The 12224-nt window shown below is 31.4% G+C and overlaps 1 protein-coding gene across 4 annotated transcripts in view; it reads right to left on the bottom strand.

The window, feature by feature from the left end:
- The window catches only part of Bsk (mitogen-activated protein kinase dJNK), a 148408-nt gene that overhangs the window by 17945 nt on the left and 118239 nt on the right, over positions 1–12224 (bottom strand). For 2 of the 4 annotated variants that reach the window (XM_072909905.1, XM_072909906.1), the window contains one exon: positions 6112–6190. The exons of the other annotated variants lie outside the window; for them this stretch is intronic. The gene's annotated coding sequence lies outside the window, so the exon portion shown is untranslated. The remainder of the gene's footprint in view (positions 1–6111; positions 6191–12224) is intronic. 4 annotated transcript variants of the gene reach the window in all.

Raw genomic sequence — 12224 nt, 5'->3', positions numbered from 1 at the left:
AATTAAAAAATATATTTTAATAATTTTTTATATAATAATGTATAACTTTGATGGTAAAAATCTCATATAATATCAATACAATATACAATGAAAGAAAGAGAGAGAGAGAGAAAAACTCAGGACATGTGACATGTGACATTTCATGTGCAACAATCTAATAATAATTTCGTTCAAGGACGCGGCTGCGAAATGCACGCGATATTTGTAGCGCGGATAATCGAAACCATATCATTTACACGCGCGCATTCGACGTCACTTACGTGGATCCGCACGTGGCAGAGTTATGCGTATATAAACAAGCATTCATCAACGTCAAAAGAAACCCGCCGAGTGTCGCGAAAGTCAAATATTAGACGTAAAGTGAGTTCGTTATACTTCTTACGATCAACCAGGAGAGAATTAACCAAAATAAAAAATCGAGATATCGATTCAATCGGATCGATGTTAGAATCTAAATTAGAATAGAGCACTAAATGCATTCGCCTCTAAATTGCATGTCTCGCCAGAGATTAACGCCGAAATGTAATTCGCGGCGGCTTAATGGAGCTCGTGTACCTAAATATTTAACCAACCATGGTTGGAAATCATTTTACGTCCATGTATAAGGCTCCAATTCAGTTTAAACCGGATTGATCAGGAGTTAGCTAAAATTCAGCTAGGATCAAGTCTAAATTGAAACTAACTTGAGACAGTCAACTTTAGAGAAAAAAAAAACGAATTCTCTTATCTCGCGATTTTATACTATATGAAAAATCATATATCGAGTTTCAATTCACAATTAGCGTCTTTCTTAAAAAATATTCAAGTAGAAAGATGTATATGAGATAAGTGACTTTTTATACATCAAATAATATCCTATAATCTTTTACTTTTTATCTATACTCGTACGATTAGCATTTTTTACTCTTTTTTTTAAATTTGTAATTTTATCTTAGAAAACTAAAAAATCTCAATTTATACAAGAAAAAAAATATACTTTTGTTCTAATCTACTTCACAATATCTTGCACAAATATATATATATATATATATATATATATATATATATATATATATACATAAATGGAGTCATTAATAATCATCATATAACAGACTATTAATCATAATAATAAGTAATTTATTCGACAAGATCGATGTAACTCATTTGACTCAAACAATATTCACCAGCGAAAATTAATGTTACACCGATCTCTGCAAAGAACTCGCAGTGTTTGTGAATATGTTTCGCTCGAACTTGAACTTCGCTAGAACCTCGTTTATCACACGTCCGCGACGCAGTCGGGGGAGAAAACAAAAACATCTGTTATCTCTCAAATTGGAAAGTCATCGCCCATTATTTCCCGTTCTTGGTCGAGCGCATACGCAATAGTTTTTACTAGAACGAAGTGCACGTTTGTTAGCAGAAATTGCACTATGAAAAATAAAACACAATGCAATTGCACAAATGGAATCGTTTCTTCTCTGTCTCCTACATCCTTTCGGACAGATAAAAAGGAAAACAGGATGAAAAGCAGACACTAAGGGAGCGGTTTAATCAATTTCTTAGGATTACATTTTCTATTTTCAGACCAAGTAATAAATGATAAGAAATAGATAAATTAATAGATATAATAAAAGATATTTAATCGAATTTGTAAGAAGATATAATTTTTTTCTAATCACGAGTATTCCCTCCATTATAATTTATTTTATTTAAATATATTACATGAATAATGTTATAATTAACTTTGTATTATAAAGATATAGTAGTTCAATTTATTAAAAAAATAAATAATTCAGACTTATTAATAAACTTGAAAGAATGAGATTTATATTAGAGAAAATAAATGAATAAATGTATAAATAATAAAATCGAAAACTGTAAAAAAACAGATTACGGATTAAACGCGAATATTAAATATAAAAATAAATAGAAAAAGATGATAGAAATAGACATAGGGTATCTCTCATCACAGCAGAATTATCTGAAAAGATTATATCATATCCGTTGCGGATAGAAAATTACGAAGAGATTAATAAGAAATAGAAGATATAATTAATTTTTCTAAGAAAAATCCCAGAATAAAACACAGGTATTACAACAATAAAGTAATTTTTATCGTGTAATAGTTAATAGGAAAATTCATAAAAAGAAGGAAAATCCGAGTTTCCGAATCAATTAAAGAGTACGCAGTCTATAATAGTATATTATTGTTATTTTTATATTATTAATTTAATTTATATATTAATAAATAAAAAGTAAATTTATAAATAATTTAATATTATAATAAATAAGAGTGAGCAAATGTGTATGGATAATAAGCACGCAAACAAATGAGGAAAAGAGTAAAAATTTATAATTGCATTTTTACAAGAATAAAAATATTTAAGATACAAGATGAATTAATAAATTGGAATAAACATAACTTCCAACAACGTTAAAATAACTTACAGATAAAATGAAACAAAGAAAGATATAAGTAAATAATGATTTAATAACTAGAACACGCGTTAGATCTGAAAATAGACCAGAAGGACTATCAAATACAAAGACTAAACAAGAACTAGACTAGGACACTGAATAAAGATGAAGTATCAAAGAGAAATTCATAACTAAAGGAGAGCAAGACAATCAAAGCCAGTTTCGTTGGATCACAGAAACTGCTGTTTCAACAATGAAAACTATAGTGGAAGAGAGATGAAAAGAGACACGTGCGATCTCTCGACAAATCCATCAACGAGCGGAGCAGCTATAAATTGTTAAAGATAACAGTGTTGCTGAAACACACATGCTAGGGAAAGAAGAGTGACATAAGAGTGGACTATCTCTCTCCAGCGTCACTCTGGACGATCTGGGTCGCCTTGGCACCTCACATCGTCGAAGAATATAAACGTGAGAAAGTTAGTGGCTATAATATTTGTTATCGTGTAGCTTTACGATCGATTGAACGAGGTGAACGAATAAGCGATCGATCTTTGTGTACTGTTAACGCAGCTCTAGTTCAGCGTTTTAATAACTTATTATTGTTCTTAAGCTCTTAAGCTCGACACTGGGCCTAGTGATGCCAGATTCAGGACCCGCAATATGCCAAATCGTAGAAGAAGAGACAACATATACCAAAGAAAGTACATGTACATGTGAACTCTTTTGAACTTATCCGTTTATCCGTTTGTCTAGTTTACGTAATTAGTAGCAGGTGACGAAACGACGGAAGGTGGTTGGCTTATGCAACCGCGAAGAGCATGACTATGCTGAATGTCGTCGTCGACGACTCTCGGATAGTAAAAGAGAACGAAAACTGTTTTCTATTTCCTTTCTACTAAACTAGCAACGAAGGCGGCAAATAACATTGCTCGCTTCTTGATACGCGCAACAGCATTAAATGTTCTTTTACAACTTTTTTGTATTATATATTTACCAGAGCTTTAAGAAAATACCGATATATTTTTTCATATAAAATATTAAACATCTCATATAATACTTTTTGATAATTTCTTAATATTTTTTTCATAACTTCGTAATATTTCTTATACATGATAATGGATAAAAAGAATCATTTAAATCAATTTTCAATATGCGGAATTTACCGGGAGTGTAATAGACTTCTGATAAAGTCCGCATATAAAATTGATTTAAACGATTCTTTTTCCATTTTGCATATAAGAAATATTAAGCTAAGAAGTGATCAAAAAGTATTATATAAGATATTTAATATTTTATATGAAAAACTATTACTATTTTTTGTGTATGTTTAATTATATATATAATATTTCTTTATTGACATTGAAATAGAAATCTATTAAATTTAATTTGTTGGATACAAAGTTATCATAACGCGACTCGTTCACGATGTGACGTTGATCGAAACAGGGGTCACAGCGACAAATACTTTTACGAGCGTACTCTCGCTGATATCTTCTGGTACCCCGGGATTTCCCCGATTATTTATAGCGACTGTCACAGACATCGTCGACGACGACATTCAGCATAGTCATGCTCTTCGCGGTTGCATAAGCCAACCACCTTCCGTCGTTTCGCCACCTGCTACTAATTACGTAAACCAGACAAACGGATAAACGGAAATGTTCAAAAGCCGCGGAGATGCTTTAAAACTCGATAGCTATCGCGATATTCGATCGTGATTTGAAAACTGTAAACACATTGAAGAGAGAGATCCAAAGGTAGAGATCGAAATTCGAAGGTTAATAAATTTTCTAGGACACTAGAACAAGATTTTGACCGATAAAAACACTGGGAAGTCTGAAACTTACAGAAATATTCGATTGAGACAACATCGATGCTAGTTGAGTAAAAGAAGAAAGTGGTAAACTGCAAAACTTTTAACGTCTTAGATTTTATCGATGTCGGACTTTCCTGAAGTGTAATGTTTTGTATGAATCTTGAAGAAATTCATTCTTTGAAAATCTTCTTAGAGGTCAAGATTGAGGCACAATCAAACTTGAAATATTTCGTAAATCTGAATATATTTTAATCAATTTCTGTGTTTGAAAAATATAATAAATTATTCTTCTAATTTTTCTGTATAATTAACTTATCGTTTGATTTTTTTCTCATAGCTAAACTTACTGGGTTTTCATTTCTCTTTCAGTAGCAATAATAAAACTCAAAATATCGAACCGAAACACAGAACGAGTGAAAACATAGTTCACAGTCGAAAGAAAAATACAACGTTATTTTTGGTTCTAAAAATCACTTGAGGCGTTTTATGCAAATAGTCACGAACTCGCGAATAGGAACAAAGACTATAGAATTTTTACACGCTCTTTTCAGTTTCAAATTTTATTGAAATAAAAATAAAACTACGTAAAATGCATAAAAATATCGACTATAGAAAGCGCTACACTTTTATCGACTCAATAAATCGTGGCAAGTTTTATAATAATTTTCGATATCAGTATTTTTTTCTCTCACGATAAAAACTTTAAGAAAATTCGTAATGTTTTCTGACATTTCAATTTTTAATTTTTAACATTAATTTCATATAGCTAATTCTTGTATTAAAACTTTGTCAAAGTCTATTTAAAATAACCAAAAAATTAGATTTTATTGTTTATATCCGTGTTTAGAGATTAATTTTCAAAATGTCAATTTAAAACGAGTTATAATTAAAAACTATTAACTCTTTAATACACGTTATATCTAAAAGAAAAAAAAAAACTCGCATTTAGCAAAGAGTTCGTTCTTAACGAACTAATCTGATAAGAAAGTAAAGACATCCTGTATATCTAGTAATCTGCGCTTAATTTTTTGTCTTGACGTCTTTAGGCTCATAGTCGTCAAGTTAGATGCGTTCCAGAGAGATTCACGCGGCAACCATTGTCGAGCAACCATAATTCATCGGATAAGACGGATTTAAGAGAGTTCAGCTTCACGACATTTCTTGTCGCCGGAAATGATTTAGCGCGGAGAATCGGATAATATCACAACACTATTTCTCGTCTATCGCGTTTAGAATGTATAGGGTGTGCAAAAAGCTATCATTTCTCCGTTTGTGTAAAATTTGTGTTGCGATTTCGAGAAATCTTTTTGAGATATTAATGTCACATATCGATCAATACTTGCATCTGATCAATGTGAGATAAAACTTTAAATATTTCGAAAATTAAATTAAATAAAAATAAAAAACGTAATGTCTAAAATCTCTCTCTCTCTCTCTCTCTCTCTCTATATATATATATATATATATATATATATATATATATATATATATATATATATATATATACACACAAATTTTTCCTATTTCAAATGTATTTGTAATTCGAGTATATATCTTATATTAGATACTATTACATATAATTTTTGTAAGTGTAAAATATGTGTGTAATATTATATGTGCATAAAATATATATATCATTTTTTAACGGATGTATTTATTCAATTTTGTTATATTTTTTCTTTTGGAATCAAACTATAAACCGGGCTAAAAAAATCACCTGTAAACGTTGCAAATATGAAATATCGCCAAACACTTTATTACGACTAACGTAATGGATTTTCGATTTGGATAGTTTGTTTTGCGGTTGAATATTCGTCGAGAATATGCGAGAATTGATCGTCCGTCAAGTCCGTCGTGCAAATTAATACCATCATCATAACGAACACACTCACCATAAACAGGCGGCCATTGTGGATGTGCGGCGAATGCTGCTGGTTACGCTAGTGGGGCGAGTACTGCGGAAGCAGGGATCTGCAAACAGACAGAACAGAGACGTTCCTCAGAGAGCGTGTCGACAGGAATTTGCATGCATCCGTGGACGCGTTAATATTGCACACACCGCAAATCGGTGCGCATCGGATGCGTGTACGTGATGCATCGGATCATCGATCGCGCTGATACTACAAACGTCACAAACTCTCGCTCGATATCGTTTTAGCTCGTTGCAACGTAATGCAAGGTGATGGCGTACGTGCAATGCGACACGAATCTCCGATAAAAGCGTATTAATTGAGGATCAAACGATTAGTATCGCGAACCAGTTTTGTTTTATTCCACAGAAAAACATGTAAGCCGTTAACGATACCATAAAGTGCGTAAAGAGAGAGAAAGAGATGGAAAGTGAGAGTGAGATTAAAATTGGAATTGCAATTTTTATATAATTCGTAAAAATGCTTTTTTGTTATCAATATAAATTAAAAATTTATTTTCTTATTCAACGTTTCTTCTAACAAATTTTGCAAATACTAGCATGCAGTATAGCATTTGATACGCGGACTTGATAACAAATACGCGACCAATGATAACTTCTCATCGACATGTATAAATATACAAAGTTTAACCGAAAGATACACTTTGAAAGTAAAAACTTTAAAGTTGAATTCTACAATTTTATTTCTATATAGTTGTGCATTTTTCCTTCAATATATATTTTTTAAATTAATTAATATCACGGTGGTTAATATAACAATAGATAAAATCTCATAAATAGATAACTAGATAAATAATCTCAAATTAACGAACATTATAAAAACGCTACCTTGGTTTTACAGTAATCACTTATTTCACGGAATATTTAATTTCTTCAAGGACGATGCAAAGGCGCAAATTTTCTTGCTACATAATTTAGTTAAAATCGATCATCTGAAAAATTTACTTGACTGCAATCGTGTGCATCGTGAAAAATAAACTGTGTCGATAATTCAAGTGAATTAATTATTTTTGTCTTACATTTCAACTTCTATATAAGAGGTAAAATAATATAATATAAAATAAATTAAATAAAAAGTATATGAGTAAGACATTGTGTGTATGTGAGAGAAAAAACATATTAAAGTTTTTGCAGAACAAAAATTTCAATAAAATTGCATTTCTTTCTTTTTGGTAGAAAGTCGATTTATTATTCGTAACTGCTTCGCCTAATATTTATCTCGCGAATTTCGACATCAAAAGCTCGAAAGCACGAATCATCCGTTTTACGCAGGAATGTTGAAGAAGCAGCATGAAAACGGGTGCGAACCGACGTGCACATTAATTCAAATATATACGCGTCTAAAATTAATATAAATTAGCGGCGCCGGCGGAATGCGCGTTTCTGTAAATTGAGACAAGTCACTACCACTACACAAGATGGTCCAACTACTCCCGAACTGAGTAGTCCTTTTATAATGATGTCACAGTGTTCGTTATACAAGTATATATGAATTCGATGAATGTTCAGTGCGAATAATATTATTCATAAAAGTCAAAGCTTGAATTATTTTTTAAACATTGTCTTGAACTTATATTTCGTTTTCAACAAAGTTCTTCAATTTTAACATTTAAAGATAGCGATGTAAATGATAAATATTCCATATAATTACAGGAAGAAGAATTACTTTAAAACTATGATATAAATATTTACTGTAATATTAAATTATAATAATTTCATTATAATAATTACTCTTCGTAAGATAAATTTATTTATAATTACTCTGGTCATCTGTCAGAAATTTATATTAGAGCTTCGAGAAAACATTAATTACGCATCAATATTGTTATTCAAACTAAAAAAAAAAAGAACATGATCTGCGAGCTGCAATTGTGTTTCATGCCGCGATTCGTGTTACACAGAACAACCCGGATTGTTTCGTTAACCGAATTTTAACACAAAGAATTGTAGCTCGCTAGCTTTGTGGAACACACAGCAAATCGATATACGCGTTTGGTTTCATTGCCAAAAGAAAAAAGAAAAAACGAGGAAATAAAACCACAGTTATACGGGCAAAGAGGATTATGCGATTTTCAGCCAGAATCGTTTCGCCGAGGAAGACTAAAAAGGTCATGTGTTCTCGAGTTATAGCTCGAACGACAAAGTTCACGACGAATCGCTCTTCCGAATGCTTTTAATCTGCAAGGAACAAGCTTGGAAGCGGAAACGACTCATGGTAAAACGCCCCTAAAGTGTCGTCGAGAGCTAGCACGAGGAGAATCCCTTCCGAAGGGTTTCAAAAGGTTATTTCGGATCGATAGGGACACCTGCCGCCTCCGACTGCTGGAAGAAACGATAAATGACACCGGGAAGAGACGCTAGTCTTCTCAATTAACGGCGATCGACGTGAATTGGGCACAAAGTGCTCTCTCCGATCGAGAAACGATAAATATTTTCTTGGTGAAATTACTGCAGAAGAAGGTAAGATCGAAGACTTTCTGCCTACTATGCGTCAAAGTGCATGTAAAATTGAACATTTATAATGAATGAATTTTATACGAAGATAGGAAATTATCTAAAAAGAAAGAGAGAGATAGAGAGACCGACTTTCAGAAATAGTATAAATTATGTACAACATTATATATTAAAAGAATTCTCAAGAAAAATAATGTAAGTATAGATGTAATGTAAGGACATTTCTATATTTCTATAAAGTTACATAACTAGGTTGAGTGTGTCAAAAGTTATTTACAAGCCGAGACACATCTCTCTTATGACTTCCGATTTTCTTTTCTCCTTAGACTTGTATCGTCAGGCGGTAAACTCGGAATTTCTAACACATTGACAGATCCAAGATGACCACGTCAGTGTTGCATTTCGTCTCAACCGGTTTCCAGAAAGGAATATTATATTCCCACAAGACTATAGTATGAAATATGCACGAGTCTATAGGAACTAGAAAATTTCTAGATGTATAAAAATAAATATTCCGCATATTTCTTTTGCTTTACAAAATAATTTTTAGTTCGAATAGATTTACGTGAAATTAAAACTTGGGAAAATATTGAGAAATAGAAAAAAACAAAACCGTATTTACTCCAATTTCAAACTCCTTGTAATTTAACATCTATTAACTTTGATAATTATTCACCATACAGATAGAATAACATTATATCAAATATTATTTATATATGTAATTGTGCAAAATATTTTCGTCCTGCATCGCGCTAATTTTGACGGTGAAACGAGATAGCATGTATTGATATCTGAGGAGAGAACTGATAATATATAACGGTGCCGGCTGGTCGGTCAAATCAACGCAGACTGGCAGCTATAAAGAGAGGGAGGATGTGAATGTCGATTCAGATATTAAATTTCCTCGCGCTCGGCGCTCTCTGTAGTACGCGCGCGGGATTCGTCCCCATTTCCCACAGGAGTCGGTCAGTTTCCGTCAGAATGGCACATGCGTCTGTTCACTACGTTCGCTTTTACCCGACTGTGTTACGGGATCCGTAATGGTCGACCTATCTCAGGATGGCGATGAGTAGTCCAGCTCCGAGCTCCGACTACATCGTCGAGATAAAAACGCTGCGTTTTTATTCCGATCAGAAAATCAATTCGTTTGCACGTTGAACGTGCATGTAGTTCACAATATATTTGTTAAAAAAATACTGAGTTAATTCTGTGTAATTTAAAAACTGTGCTGAAATCGTTTAATTTCTAATTAAGAAATCAATCATCGATTTGAGATTTAAATTAAATTAATTGTGCTAAAAAAATATTAAGGTCGTTCCATAAAAGTCTTAGTCTATATTTTATTTAAACATATCTAATATATACATGTTTATATTAATGTATATTATATATATTTTTATAGTTTATATATTTTATATATTTGTAAAAAACAATTATATATGCAATATACATATGTACATATGAAAATGCCTGATGAGTTTAGTAAGCAATTTTTTTTTAAATTGGTATTATATATATATATATATATATATATATATATATATATATATTTCTGATAAAAAAGATACTAAATATAATTCTAATAAAAAAAGATACTAAAAACTATGAGAAAGAACGGATATAAAAGTTGGAATTTATGAAATGGCAATCGATTTTTATTCGGCTGGAAATAACTAGTCCACTCGCTTTAACGATAAATCGAGTGAGCTACTTTTCCTGTCTACTAGCGTCATTTGAAACAATTTCATGCTTCAAAATCTTGAACAAAAAAATCAAATTTGCTTCTTTGATAAAGCGCAAGAATCCTGATATTCGATTTTAAAACGTTCTTTCAAACCATGCATCCCCATATATTTATGCATTTTTTCTCTCTTTTTTTATTATCGGATCATGCATCCCTGTTCTTATAAAGAATCATATATTTTCCGCCGGTTAAGACAATCAAGAATGACCTTATTAAAGGTTAAAAGAGACTCGTTATTTGTATTGCTGTTGACCCGTGAATAGTCACTGTACTATCGTATACATGTTCTATGTACATGAGTGTGTATTACTATTAATAAAAAAGTTATCAAATTTGATGATATTTAATGTCGTAATTAATTTCTTTATAAAAAAATTGTCAAAATGAAAATAAAAATATTCTTATAATATAGAAGCCAAAAATAATATATTAAACAATAAATAATTATTATATTATCTTTAAAATAATAAATAAAAATAAAAATGATATATTTGTAATATATTTATATAATTTATAATATACATATAATTTATTATTTATATGTAGTATATAATATAACAAAATTAATAATGAAATCAAAACGTATGTTTAAAGCTTTAAGTAAAGTTTAGTAGCGATTTAGTTTCAAAGATCTCAATATCGTGCATGTTTTAATTAAATCCTGCAATATTACAAGGCACAATTTCTTGTTGTCTTAGAAGAAATTAAAAGAACAGATAAATGAATAAAATGAGAAAGTTGCAAGAAAATCATTAAAGCAGAGTCCTGGAGAAATATCGATAATTCCGCGCTACAGCGCGTAACAATGGTTTCAAGAGAATGAAAACCTTCAGTCAAACTCCATCTCCGAGATTTGTCAAACAAAAAGTTGTGTGCAATAAATTTCGCGTTTTTTCCCATCTATTACTTTACCGCTTTTCCTCTTTTATTTATCGCCTACGACTCGCTCCGACCCATTTCTCGTAAACTCTTTAACTTCGTTCGACACTATAAAAGATAGTCCTACGACAAAAATAAAAGAAAAGTTGCGCTTTAAAGTTTCATATAGTCCTTAACGTAAGAGATTAGTTTAAATCTCAGCGAACGTTTGCATCCTTTTTAAATACTTTTTCATTTTTATAAAAAAAAAAAAAATTATCTATTTTATTTACAGTCATATATTTGCTCGCGAGGAATGTAAAATGCTGTTAATCAAACAAAAACAACGGAAATGATATCAAGCAATTCTTAAGCCAAGCCCCATGTTCAGAGATTAAGATGGATATTGTAAGATTAGATTTATAGAGAGATTCGATTTTACAGATCGAATTTCCATAAATCCCTTTTAGTCTCTCGCCCCGGGGGGCTTTTAAAGGGCGTGCGCCATGTATACAGGATGACATTCGGAAACGTCTTCTTGAAATAGAAGCAGAAGGGACGACGCACTGTGACACTTTGCGTCCGATTTAACAGAGCAGCAAATCTACGCTGCACCCTTGTCTGAATACAGTTACCGAGTTCTCAAGTAAGTTCAGCACATTGGTGAGAGTTAGATCCAAAGCTCTCGCACTCGAAGCACAACTTTCAAACTCATTTATAAAGTTAATGCTCTATAAAGCTTTAATATAAAGGGTTAATAACATTAACCCTTTAGAGAGCTTAAAAATATCAAAGCTGCTGAAAAAGATGAGCTATTTTACATCTTTTACGCTATAATTTAAAAGATATTAAAACTATTATTTAAACTTAATTATGACGATAAAAGCTAAAGATAAAAGCTTAAAGGTGCTATAAAGAGTTAACACATTGCGTTTTTTTCTCTCTAACAAATTCTAAAATCTCTTAAAAACATGGCAAAGGCAAAAATGAAAAGATCGAAGATACTTGATCAAACTCGA

This window comes from Anoplolepis gracilipes, chromosome 17, assembly GCF_047496725.1.
Source record: "Anoplolepis gracilipes chromosome 17, ASM4749672v1, whole genome shotgun sequence".
NCBI classification, from domain to species: domain Eukaryota; kingdom Metazoa; phylum Arthropoda; class Insecta; order Hymenoptera; family Formicidae; genus Anoplolepis; species Anoplolepis gracilipes.
This window is presented reverse-complemented; position numbering and strand designations above follow the sequence as displayed.